Source organism: Physeter macrocephalus, chromosome 12 (assembly GCF_002837175.3).
Source record: "Physeter macrocephalus isolate SW-GA chromosome 12, ASM283717v5, whole genome shotgun sequence".
NCBI classification, from domain to species: domain Eukaryota; kingdom Metazoa; phylum Chordata; class Mammalia; order Artiodactyla; family Physeteridae; genus Physeter; species Physeter macrocephalus.
This window is the reverse complement of record NC_041225.1, coordinates 17,078,836-17,091,916: the sequence shown is the minus strand read 5'-3', so window position 1 is coordinate 17,091,916 and position 13,081 is coordinate 17,078,836.

Here is a 13,081-nt window from a genome sequence, read left to right as displayed (position 1 = left end):
TTCCTTAAAGCTATCTGGTCATATCTATGTGTATTTTTCTCAAATATGACAATGCAGTAGAAGCCTTGGTAATATAGCCAACATTTCCAATTATGTCCTGTTACAAGGAGAATAATTTTTATTGATTTATGCAAATAACTAACTGTGTGGCCATGAAAAGGGTACTTAAGAGCTTCCAAATTCTGAAGGGATCAGGGAGGGAGAAAGGAAACTTTTTCATCTTTGCTTACAAAGGTATATTTTATCAAATTGTTGTAAGTCATAGACAGCTTGAGAGAAAAAGTTTCCTTAAACATGGAAAAGCAAAACATTAAGGAACCAGCAATGTTTTAAAACAAAAGGTCATAAAAATTATAATCATCCTCCTCAATTCATTCGGTTCCACGTTGTCAATTTTTGTTCTGCTTGAATCCAGTCTGTCTATTAGTTCCAGAAATTCTTACCCAGTTCAGTTTTATGATCTTAAATTTATGAGAAACCTGTAGTTGTCAAAAGTCCTTTCCATGAATCTTCTTGAAGATGAAGCACTTTTGCAGGAACACTTTTGCATCAGAGTAAAACAATAGCTCTTTGAAAATGATGAAAGACTTTTAAAAAATGACCATTGTTAAAGATTTGATGAAAGTTCATTATAATGGAATTGATAAGGAAATTGTGTTATTTCTGTGGCACACAACATTTTAAGATAATATCTAGAATTATGACTGATAGCATTATACCAGGACATATCAGAATTTTAGGAGTTTCATATAATTTCTGGAATGCTTATATTAATAACATATACTCACGCAGATATAATCTAAGAATGTTCAGCATCACTTATTTGACAGTACTTCCCATGTAATTTAACAAATAAAATAAGCCTAACTGGTTTAATATCTTTCTTTTTATAAAAAGAGAGAACATGGGGCTTCCCTGGTGGTGCAGTGGTTGAGAATCCGCCTGCCGATGCAGGGGACACGGGGTTCGTGCCCCGGTCCGGGAAGATCCCACATGCCGCGGAGCGGCTGGGCCCGTGAGCCATGGCCACTGAGCCTGTGCGTCCGGAGCCTGTGCTCCGCAACGGGAGAGGCCACAACAGTGAGAGGCCCGCGTACCGCAAAAAAATAAAAAAAAAAAAAAAGAGAGAGAGAACAAATCTTTGGAGATGTTCCAGGGTCCATCTGGAAAATCCCAAGATTACCTCCAGGTCAAAAAAGACTTCATTTAGAATTTGAATTTGGGGAATTTTGTCAAAATTATAAAAAAAGATTTGGACTTTTGACTAAATAGGATCACAGATCATTATGAAATAACACTTAATTAGCTACTTAACCAAAAAGACAATAAAAGGTTTCAAAGGCAAATGCAGAAAATTATATAGTTGTGAGCAAAACTTAGCTCTTTTAATATCGAGAAGACTCAGTTTTCTTAATTAATCGAAGACCTGATGAAGACAGTTGGTAAGACACAAAGTCTTTGTTTTCCAAGTAGACTGCCTAAAAGGTGAAGGAAAACCTTTCATAATCTCTTATCAAGAGTCGATCAATGGTCCAAGAAACATTTATCCTTTTAGCAAATGAAAGAAAATTAAGTTTTAGCTTTATGTAAGTACACTACTGACATTAAAGTTTATTTTTAAAACCCTTGTAATAACAATTCAATTTTTAGACAACTTGACCACGTAAGATTTCCTCTCCACCCCCTACCCTCTCTCTCTTCTCAACCTTCTATGTCCATAGTTTTTCCTTCATTTTCTTCCTTCCCATTCTGAAATAACCAGCTTTATTTTAGGACAAAATTATTTTCATTTTCCTTAACAAAAACACATCTCCATATTTTATACCTTCTCTTGGCCAAAAACATATTCTACTTTCTTTGTATACAGAGTTGTTTCCCTTATTGTTTCTAGTAACTTTAATCATATACCTTAGATTTTTTTAAACCCTCAGAAACCTTAATTTCTAGTGAAAATAAAGAAGTAAACAATTTTGAACTTTTGCCTTAGCATTCTGTGGCTTGGCAAATTTATAAATACTTTTTATAATTTTTACAAATATGTGTCTCTTCATAGTACAATTTTTATGGAACATGCTTACTAATAAACCCATATGTCTTTAATTCTTCTATAAAAGGAAGCCAAAAATGGATAAACCTGTGTTCAGTAATTAATATTTCATTACTTTATCTTACTTGGAAATAATCTAGGTATTCAATGAATTTCCATTGTTTAATTTAACTTAGGAAAACTCTAAGGGTGTAAGTTACCCAAGAGATTTGGGAAACTGTTTAAGTAGACATATAAAATAATTACTGCTAAAGAGTTCTCAAAATTCATCTAAAAACTTTTATCTTACCTATGCCTATTTATTTGTTCCTAGCAAGCATACTTACTCATGAAAATTTCATGAGACATTAAAGCAGTTAGCCATCATTTCAAGTTATGCATATTTTTTCCTGACAAATGTTATAAAAGAGATAACATTAGCTTATTTGACTTTTAGTAAACCTAGGTAGAATAAAATTATTATACTTAATGCTGATAATTCCAGACGTCTGTATTAAACTAACAAATTTAAACTTGCTTTTATTTACTGAAAATCATCCTAGATCATGTGAACTTGAAAAATGTTTGGATTTGTTTCTATTATGTTTTTGAAAATTTTTATGAATAGTAGATTTATATAGGTGCTTGTTTGTTTAAGCCAATTAAATAGAGCTCTTTTACAAAGTAATTTTAGTAACACCATTCAGAAGTAGAGAAATACCATATCTAAAACTCGCATCATAAACATATAAACACAGAGATCTTATAACTCTCATTCAAAAATTTTAGCCATGAATCAAATATAACAATAAAAAACTCACTGGCTTATAAATAATAGTTGGAATAAGTTAACTTTATCCACTCAGATGGCTAATGCTTTTTACTCTTTGTGTAGGAGACTTAAGATTTGTATTTGCCCTGGATAAGTAATCTTATGGAGGATGTGGTAAGGGAGCCTTTATAGCAGCTTGTATTTTTAAAATGCCTCTTTCCCTTTTTATTTTTCCTTCCGTCTCCGTCTCCGGAGAGAGTGGACTGTGTTTACATTTCAAAGACATGATAAGATTTACAACTTCAAGGAACAGCGAAAGAATGCAAGTTTTTTCTCAGGGTTTTGGGATATATATGTCTATTGTCAGAAATCTAGGATAATTATAGTTAACATTTTTCATCTTTTTCTTAAGTACAGGACAATTTTGTTTCTAATATCCTGATCTTTTGTAATATCTACAAGCATTTTGAGGAGAATAGATGAGGTTTTGGGGACTGGGAAAGATAAGTGGGCTGTGAATTGCTTCTGGAGTTGCATTTCTGGTTTTGTAGAGATTTGCAAGACGGTTGCTTCTAATTCCTCAAGGAATTGGACTGTAACTTAAATGACACCATAAATGATCTGCCAATCCAATTACATTATCCCCAATTTGCTTTTTTCCCTCTGGGTACACTGTTTTATTTTAGCTTAGGGAAAAAGGCCTAAAAACAAAAATTCATATCAGGCTCTGAGTTCAGTCAAACCAGTGGCCTGCCTCCCATCTTATTTTACTTTTCTTCTTATCTATCCATTCATCTCAGAAGGTAGTCCATTTACAAGAACTTTTATGGGTCCTGCCTGGCTTTAAGAAATTTTTTAACTATGGCCCTTGATTTGGCCTTTGACCAAGGAGTAAAAGATGAAGAGGATGGTATGTAGCTTCAGGTGGTATTATTTTAAAGGTAACTGTTTAAACAGTCTCCTTCCATTGGAAAGGCAGTTTAGACCAGGATTACTAGAATGAGTGCTAAACTAAAGGATAGCAGGGAACAATAGGAGTGACTTCAGTCTTAGAGTCTTTCATTTTAGGTGTCTCTTATACCTTGAATTTTTCATTAGCCTTTTGCAACAAATCTTTCGATGAAGCTATTTTGGAATCTTGAAGTCTTTTGAAAGCTTTTGCACACCAGTTAAAATAGGTATCTCGGGCTTCCCTGGTGGCGTAGTGGTTGAGAGTCACGGGTTCGTGCCCCGGTCCGGGAGGATCCCACGTGCCGCGGAGCGGCTGGGCCCGTGAGCCATGGCCGCTGGGCCTGCGCGTCCGGAGCCTGTGCTCCGCAACGGGAGAGGCCACAGCAGTGAGAGGCCCGTGTACCGCAAAAAAAAAAAAAAAGGTATCTCATTCAGTTCATTTCATTCGGAAATCCTTACTTTCAAAGGCACTTCTTAAATGATCTCACCTAATTGGAACGCTTCTCATGACGGCCGTTGTACTTCCCTGGAGAGCTGATAGCAGCTTGGTAGGACCCTTAGCCACAAATGGGGTGCAACCCACATTTCTGTCCGGCCATATTTTTGGGCCCCCATCCTGACAGTTACCAAGCCCAGTTCTCAGGACACAAAACTTTAGGTTATCTTTAGTAAGTTTGGAGCCATTTTTACAAACTATTTACAGCTCCTGGGGCCATAGTTTTTAGACATAAAATCAGCACGAGTGCCAGAGGTGGGACACTTGAGGATCCCATTAACTAAGTCTTTGGGTTATTCGGAGCCAAACTAATACCTAATGGGGATGTGCCACTGGATGGGGGATGGTGTGGTGTTTTACAGTGTGCCTGGTTTTGCACACACACTTTCTTGAGGTTGGCAAGTGACCTGGTGTCAATCTAAGCTGTTCCGTGACCAATTTATCCTAACACAGGTGTCTTTGGGTTTGGTGTCGAGCTCCGCAACAGTGTTTTAAGCGTTTGATCTGTGCCCACCAATTTTTGCAGCTTTTTGGCCTCTGAGATCACTGTTAATAATAGCCTTCATCTACACGTGCACCTTAACACACCAGCAGTAACCATGAGATGTTACTGCAGCCTGGCCGACAGAAGGCCATGCACATCACCAGCAATTCCCAGCGTGGACTAACCCAGTCGACTCCAGTATGCGGGCTAGAACTGGGGAAAGGGATTCCAAACACCTGGGGAACTGCAGACTGAACCAAGGCTAGGGACTCAGGTCCCGGATGAGACCCTCTGCCGGCTCCTTCTGACCTGCTAAGCCCTGCGCTGGAAAGCCAGTTAGATGGGGAGTTCGATGCAGAGAGCAGAGCTCAGAAGTGAGAGGGAGCTTACCCACGGCCTCAGAAACAGCGAGAGGAGACAGAAGACCCAGAAGGGATGTGTTTCTCCCCCGTGTTTCTCGCTGTCCGCGAAGCCGTGGGAAATCTTCTTTGGCCCAGCTACTGCCACCAAATCTGTTAAAGAACAGTAGTTCAACTGAGTAAATTTAAAGATCAAATTGGATTTATTAAATAATTCATAAATCGGGCAGCATCCCATTCGACAATAGGAAGGAGCTCTGTCAAACTCTGGAAAGGGAAAGGTTTTCAAAGGTAGAAAGGGGGCAGGTGGAAAAAGGAAATCATTATCAAAGAACGCATTGTTTCAGGCAAGGTCTCCCTCCTGAGGGAACCAAAGGGCCTATAGGGGGGATTACCTCACCAGTGCTGACCAGGTAATTCCAGGTGGACTGGTTAAAGGTTACATTCCACCGGTGGGGGAGGGGTGAGACTGCAGCTAGGTTAGGTAGTAAGTCTCAGTTTGCTGACATGGGGTTTAGCACAAGGGACTCCATTTTGGGCCTGCTGTCTCTTTTTTAACACACCTTATGATTTAAAATCATATTTTTCTGAATAGTATGAGGAAGGAGAGGCAGGAATGCTCGTGGTGTTTTTGAGGGAAAGTATCATGAGTTCATGTTGGTAAACAGGAAGCTGCAGATCCGGGGCAGGTTTGAGTGCCAGGCTGAGGAGTTTGAAGCTTATCCTTTATAGCAGATGGTGCGCGCCACGCACCCACCGCTTCCCAGTCCTTCTCTCTGCTAAAGACTAACTTCTTGTTGCTGGATGCACCCCGGTTTTTGGTTCTAGTTCTTGGTTTCAATCCCTCACAAAGCCCAGATGTTATCCCCTTTTTATGTTTACACTCGATTGCAGGGGTTTCTGTAACACTTTGTCAGAGGCTGAGGTCACCAGGGCTGGTCCTAATGAGGAGGCAGGAGAAATGAGACAACAACACCTGTACAGTTTATGAAAGGTGGGCAGATCAGGAGTGGGCAGCTGAGTCCAAGTGCAGGGGAGACAGGGAGAGGAGCAAAGGCTGAGTCTGAGAGTCCAGCCTCAGCTCCTGGGAGCAAGAACCCAGATAGAGGTGTGGGAGGAGAAGATGTATTTTGGAGAAAGATGATGAGCTTGGGTTGAGAAGGGAAAAGGACAGGAACCAGTTTGTAGCTTGTTCTGAGGGCCCACTCTGGGCTCGTTCTGTGCTGGCTGGTCTGCAGTGGGGGGACAGTCAGGTGAAGATGCAGCCAGCGAGCCCGAGTCAGGGGGCCGGCTCACCAAGAGGTCTGCTGGGGGCAGAAGCGGAGATGGAGGGGTGGGCTGGTAGAAAGGGGGAGGATGCACAGGAGGAGGGGGATGGAGGGGCCGAGGGCTGAGGACTGGACCTTGGGTCCCTTGACATGACAGGGCAGGAGGAAGGCATAAAGTCCAAGAGGCAACACGGAAGGGGTGGCAGGCTCCGAACAAGGAGCGGCACAGAATAGTGACACGCTTGCAGAGCAGGGGGAATTTCAGAAAGGGCCTGGCAGAGCTGAGTGCTGCTGAGAGGGTCTAGAAATCAGGCTGGGAAGACCTGTCAGATTTGGGAGTTTGTGGGTCCTGGGAAGAATTGTCCACTTGGCAAGGACAAAGAGAAAAGTAGAACTCTCCCATCCACATTTTGGTGTATTCCACACAGGATGGTTTCCTGACTTGCGTACATATATATGCTCTTTCTTTTTACAAAGTTAGAATTGTATTTTCCGCATGGACTATAACCTGCTTTTATTACACTGAATGTAGTGTGATCACCGCAGCGTCTGGATGGGTGTGGACTAGGGCCAACTTCAGGGGTACTGGAGGGCTGCACCTGCTGAGGCTGCAAAGCAGGGGGAGAAGCCACCATCCCCCGCTGGCTGGGCCACTGCCTGCCTGAGGTGTGGCTTCCCTAGCCCCTTCCTGCCACAGCACTTTCTCCTCACCCTTTGTCCAGCCTTAGAAGTTGAACGCTCCTGGAGAGGATGCTGTATTACAGCAGCATTCACAGAGGCTCAGCCAGTCATGAAAAGAGGAGAGCTGAGGCTGAGAAAATGTGTCCAGTTGTCAGCGTTCCCTGCTGTGGCTGCTTCAGACTTTCCCCATGTCTACCCGTCCTCTGATCCCATTCTCCTCTGCCTTCCTCTGGCTTGAAGGACAAGTGTTTTGACAAAATATCAAACCTAGGAAGCCCCAGTGTCAGGTACCTTCCCCCAGAGTATTCAATACAATGGAAAAGAATGTGTGCAATAAATCCACACACATCCCTGCAGGGTGGCCCATGTCCTGTTCAATTTACAGATGTGAAAACTGGGCTTGTAAGAGTTAAGTATAACTGGTAACTAGGCGTGGCCTAATTACTAGATTAATATAATATATAACATATATTCTAATATGCAACATGTACATTATTAAAATATATACCACAAATTCACATATAAGACATGTACTGGGGCCCTCCCTGGTGGCACAGTGGTTAAGAATCTGCCTGCCAATGCAGGGGACACGGGTTCAAGCCCTGGTCCGGTAAGATCTCACATGCCGTGGAGCAACTAAGCGTGTGCACCACAACTACTGAGCCTGCGTGCTGCAACTACTGAAGCCTGCATGCCTAGAGCCTGTGTTCCACAACAAAGAGAAGCCACTGCAGTGAGAAGCCTGTGCACCTCAACGAAGGGTAGCCCCCAAGCGCAGCAACGAAGACCCAACGCAGCCAATAAATAAATAAATAAATTTAAAAACGAAATAAAAATAATCCTTAAAAAAAAAAAAAAGGCCTGTACTGAATGGAAACCCTGGGAGTCATACTAAGTCTAAGAGCCACCCCCATTGGTTCACATTAGGACAATGATGACTAAGGGGGTTTCACAGAGGTTGGAAGCCAAGGTCCACAAGCCAGATATGGCTAGAAAGTGTATTGTGTTTGGTTCTCCTGCTATTTTAAAATAGGATAATTAACATGAGAATCAGAATTTCAGTTTCTTGGGAAAAGGTGGGTCTGGGCTTCCATCACCAGGAGGCAACAATTGGCAGGGAGTTGTGCAGTGGCTTCCCCTTCAGACAGCTGTGTGCTTCTCCAGTTCGCCCCGACCCCACCGCTCCGTCTGGCCTCCCTGCATCAGGGACCGAGCTCAGCTGTCATTGAAAATTGTGACTGAGCTGGAAATGTTCTCGCCCTGGCTCTTGTCACTTGTTTTAATGCCTGTCTGGGTCCACAGGCCTGTGTCAGTCTTGGTGTAATGCAGTGTCCTTGCCAGGATCATTCACTTGAAAAAAAAAAATTTATTGAGGAATAATTGACAGATATAATTGTACATATTTAAAATGTATAACATGATGATTTGATATATATATATGTTATAGAATGATTACCAAGATCAAGATAATCAACAAAGGGAAAATCCTTAAACCGAGTGGTAAGTCATAACAAAGTAGTAATGTTTGGGCAGCAGAGAATCACCAAGAAAAGTATTTTTATCTGGGGTCACCCCAGTGCCCATAAAATCAAACCCGTATAAATAAGGGCCTATTCTGCATAGTCTCAAATTTAAGCTGGAAATTAGTCACATTTGATGTGAAAAGTAAGTAGTTTTGTATTTTCCTTAAGTCATTTAATTTCATCATACAAGTAGAGTGGCCTCAAAATGTAACGCATCCCTAAGCTGAATGCAAAAGATGATCTTTGGATAGTAATAACTTCTCCCTCTCCTGCTTATGAGATTTAACACCATCCAAAAAGCTGTAACAGTTTTGGGAGAGGCCGTTATTTTGCAAAATGTGCTTTTTTTTTCTCGGCCTATGTGTAAGGCCATTTAGGGAACGGCCATGTTTGCACAGTAAGGTTTTTGGTGGAAAGTTGTTTTTGCAAGAGACACTCGTCTAGTGTTTTCATATTACTGCATCCCTGTTGGCAGCAGGATGAAATGCCGTTAGAAGGTGAAAGTTACCATCTGCAGCTCAGACGCTGGGAGCCTCACTGTTGAAAAGAAGTGGACAAATCCTAAAAAGGACCAGGACCAACACTACATAGTTCAAGTCATGTGTTTTGGTACAACCATGGGTTTTCTTCTGTAGGATCCAAGAGAGTTCTGCTGAGGTTATTTTCTTGCTTCCCTAGTGGATCAAGGGGAGATCCACGGACTATCAGTACTTTTCCTGTGCATGATTCTCCTCTAATTGTTCACTTATATGGATCAACTAACTAATTTTTTATTGAGGTATAGTTGATTTACAATGTTGTGTTAGTTTTTGGTGTACGGTATATATACTGTTTTTCATATTCCCTCCCATTATGGTTTATTACAAGATATTGACTATAGTTCCCTGTGCCATACAGTGGGTCCTTGTTAGTTATCTATTTTACATATAGTAGTGTGTATATGTCCATCCCAAACTCCTAATTTATCAATATCCCCCTTTACCCTTTGGTTACCATCAGTTTGTCTTCTATGTGAGTCTGTTTCTGTTTTGTAAATAAGTTCATTTGTATCGTATTTTAGATTCCACATATAAATGATATCATATGGTATTTGTCTTTGTCTGGCCTACTTCACTTCGTATGATAATCTCTAGGTCCATCCATGTTGCTGCAAATGGCATTATTTCATTCTTTTTTATGGCTGAGTAGTATTCCGCTGTATAAATGTATCCCATCTGCTTGATCCATTCATCAGTCGATGGACACTTAGGTTGCTTCCATGTCTTGGCTGCTGGCTACTGTGAATTGTTCTGCTATGAACGCAGGGGTGCATGTATGTATCATCAATTAACTAATTTAAAGACATTCTTTAAGCACTCGTGGGCCAGGGGCCTAATCTACACTTTCGTCTGGGCATAGAGTGTGGGACCCAGTGGTAGCGGGTCGGAGTGGGTCTGGGATTGGGGGTTAGGGAGAGAGAAAGAAAATGAGTCAGGCCAAATGGCTGAAAGGATCATGCAAACTCAGGAAAAGGCCTGAGGGGGCTGCAGCCTGTGGACAGGTCAGTGCCACGCACCCTGACCTTGAGCTGGGTTCTGGGGTGCAGCCTCGCCCTGCTGCTTCCTCCTCTCTCACCGTACCCCTCTCCCCTGTCTCCCTCACTCCAGCTCCTTTGGATGAACTCAGTGCTCAGAATATTGAGTTCCAGTCTTAGTCGGCCCTTAGCTGGTGGTATGACCTTGGCCAAGATGTTTTGTTGCTCTGGCTGATGGTTTCTTTTTATGTACAAGTAAGCACTTGACCGGAGGGGATAGGGTCCCTCCTAGCTCCAAGAGTCCCCAGTTCTGGGCTTATGATATTGGCAGATGTTTCAGCTCACCTACATAACTGTTTGCCCTGAAGCAAGTGATGTTGAACTTAGGCTGTGTCACTCTCTAAAATGAGCCAGTCCACAAACAAAATGAATATTTGAAAGCTTTCTACGATGGTGTTTGGTTTCTGCAAAATTCCTAGGACTCCTTTAATACCTTTGCAATGGTTGGGGGAGGGCAGCATAAGGGCACAGACACCTGCAGGTTGCCCCGGCTGACTCCTAGCTCAGCTACTTCCTTGTTTTGTGAATTTAGGCAACTTGTTTAATGTTTCTTGCTTCAGTTTCCTCCTGTGTAAAGAGGTAAAATGAGAGTCCCAACCTTTTAGGGTCATTGTTAGGATGAAATTAATCAATATGTATAAATCTCTTCGTGGGATACCTGGCAGAGTGTGAATGTTCTGGGAATGCTAGCTATATTTACTATAATTTCTTTCTTATTTGCAATTATAGAAAAATAGCAGAGGCCTAGGGGATGGTTCAGAATACTAAGCTGGTAAATCCAAAAGGGCATGCTGAGTAGGAGGTGGCCAGTGATGGGGGCGATCCTGATTTATCATTTAGATCTCCTTTTTCTGGCTTTTCAAATATTTCTGATCTTAGAAACAAAACCAGGATGACTTCACGCCACCCTGCAAAGCACAGCCCAAGCTGTCTTCACTTCCTTACCACCCACTCATCCTTGGCAAATGGCCATGGAGCCTTTGCTAATGTTGCTCCTCTGAAATGTCCCTTGTGAAGGCGGCCAGTGACCTTGCTGGTAAACCCAGGGGTTTCTATTCACCCCTCATCCCTCTCCATCTTGCTGGTGTCACCTGATCTCTCTCTTAAATTCTAACGTCCATGTCTCGTTCCTGCCAAAGAGCAACACCTCTGGGTCTCTTAACAGCTCCATTTCAGTAGGGTCGAAGTTGAAGTCACTTTCCTCCTAAACGTCTCCTTCCCTGTGATCTCTGCTTTGGTTTGGAAACCTGCCGTCAGCCCCATCAGTGGCCTCAAAATCTCCATGCCTCGGGACTTCCCTGGTGGTCCCGTGGTTAGGACTCTGCACTTCCACGGCAGGGGGCACGGTTTCCATCCCTGGTCGGGGAACTAAGATCCTGCATGCCACGCGGCATGGCCAAACAAAACAAGAAAACAAAACTCAGTGCCTCTTTTGCCCTCCTTCTCTCACCTGTCCCTGCAGCAACCCTAAATTGGGACTGATTAGCTCTCACTCGGAGGGCCCACCCTCCCTCCCCTACCATCCACTGTACTGGCTGCCACCAGGAGGATCTCCTGACCCTTAGCTCTGAACGCCCATTCTCAAAAACATCCGATGACTTCACATTATCTACTGAATAAAGTCCAAACTCCTTATGCTAGTGCCAAATCCCCCGGCATCCACTGCCCCTATGGAAAAAAGAAAAACAACTGACCCCAAATCCCAATCTTTCTGTGCAACCTCGTTTCTTGCTATACTCCCTCACCCCAGACAGACTGAAGAGCCGAGTTCAATTGTCTGTGCCACATGGTGTTTGGTGCCAGAACACGGTAAGCCCTCAGCAAATATTTGTTGAACAGGAAAGAAATACGATACGTTGTCAAGTAGGAACGATGGCAAATGCTAAAATTCATGAGGAAGTAGCTTCCTAAATATTTGTTCTTCTCTGCAGAGGCCAAGATGATGACTTTTCCCCTAGTGCTTGGAAGATGAAGAAATTGGGACGTACTTTCACTGCAAGGTTGAAGCTTTCACTTGAAAGGAGAAATTATTTCAGGTTGCTGGGCAGAAGGTACTTTCACAATTACGATGACATTTGACAGACTAAAATGTAATGTCCCTTTATAGGAAGGCAATGAAACGATGAATTATAAGGACCATTAGATGATTGGAAGGATTTTTTTCCCCCTCTTTATCAGATTTTTCTAATAAAGACTCGATTCTCGTTTGAGGCAAGTTCTTTTGGGCACTTTCCCAATACAGTTCCAATTTATTTTTCCATTAGTGGGGAGCAGTTCTTAGATTTTTTTCATTAGAAGCCCACAATGCCACGTCCTGCTAGAAGTGTCAGGGTCCCACTCCCCAGTACTTCTTTTTTTTTTTTTAATTTTTTTTTATTTTTGTGGTACGCGGGCCTCTCACCGTTGTGGCCTCTCCCGTTGCGGAGCACAGGCTCCGGACGCGCATGCCCAGCGGCCATTGGCTCACGGGCCCAGCCGCTCCGCGGCACGTGGGATCTTCCCAGACCGGGGCGCGAACCCGGTTCCCCTGCATCGGCAGGCGTATTTCAGGTTGCTGGGCAGAAGGTACTTTCACAATTACGATGACATTTGACAGACTAAAATGTAATGTCCCTTTATAGGAAGGCAATGAAACGATGAATTATAAGGACCATTAGATGATTGGAAGGATTTTTTTCCCCCTCTTTATCAGATTTTTCTAATAAAGACTCGATTCTCGTTTGAGGCAAGTTCTTTTGGGCACTTTCCCAATACAGTTCCAATTTATTTTTCCATTAGTGGGGAGCAGTTCTTAGATTTTTTTCATTAGAAGCCCACAATGCCACGTCCTGCTAGAAGTGTCAGGGTCCCACTCCCCAGTACTTCTTTTTTTTTTTTTTTTTTTTAAATTTTTTTTTATTTTTGTGGTACGCGGGCCTCTCACCGCTGTGGCCTCTCCCGTTGCGGAG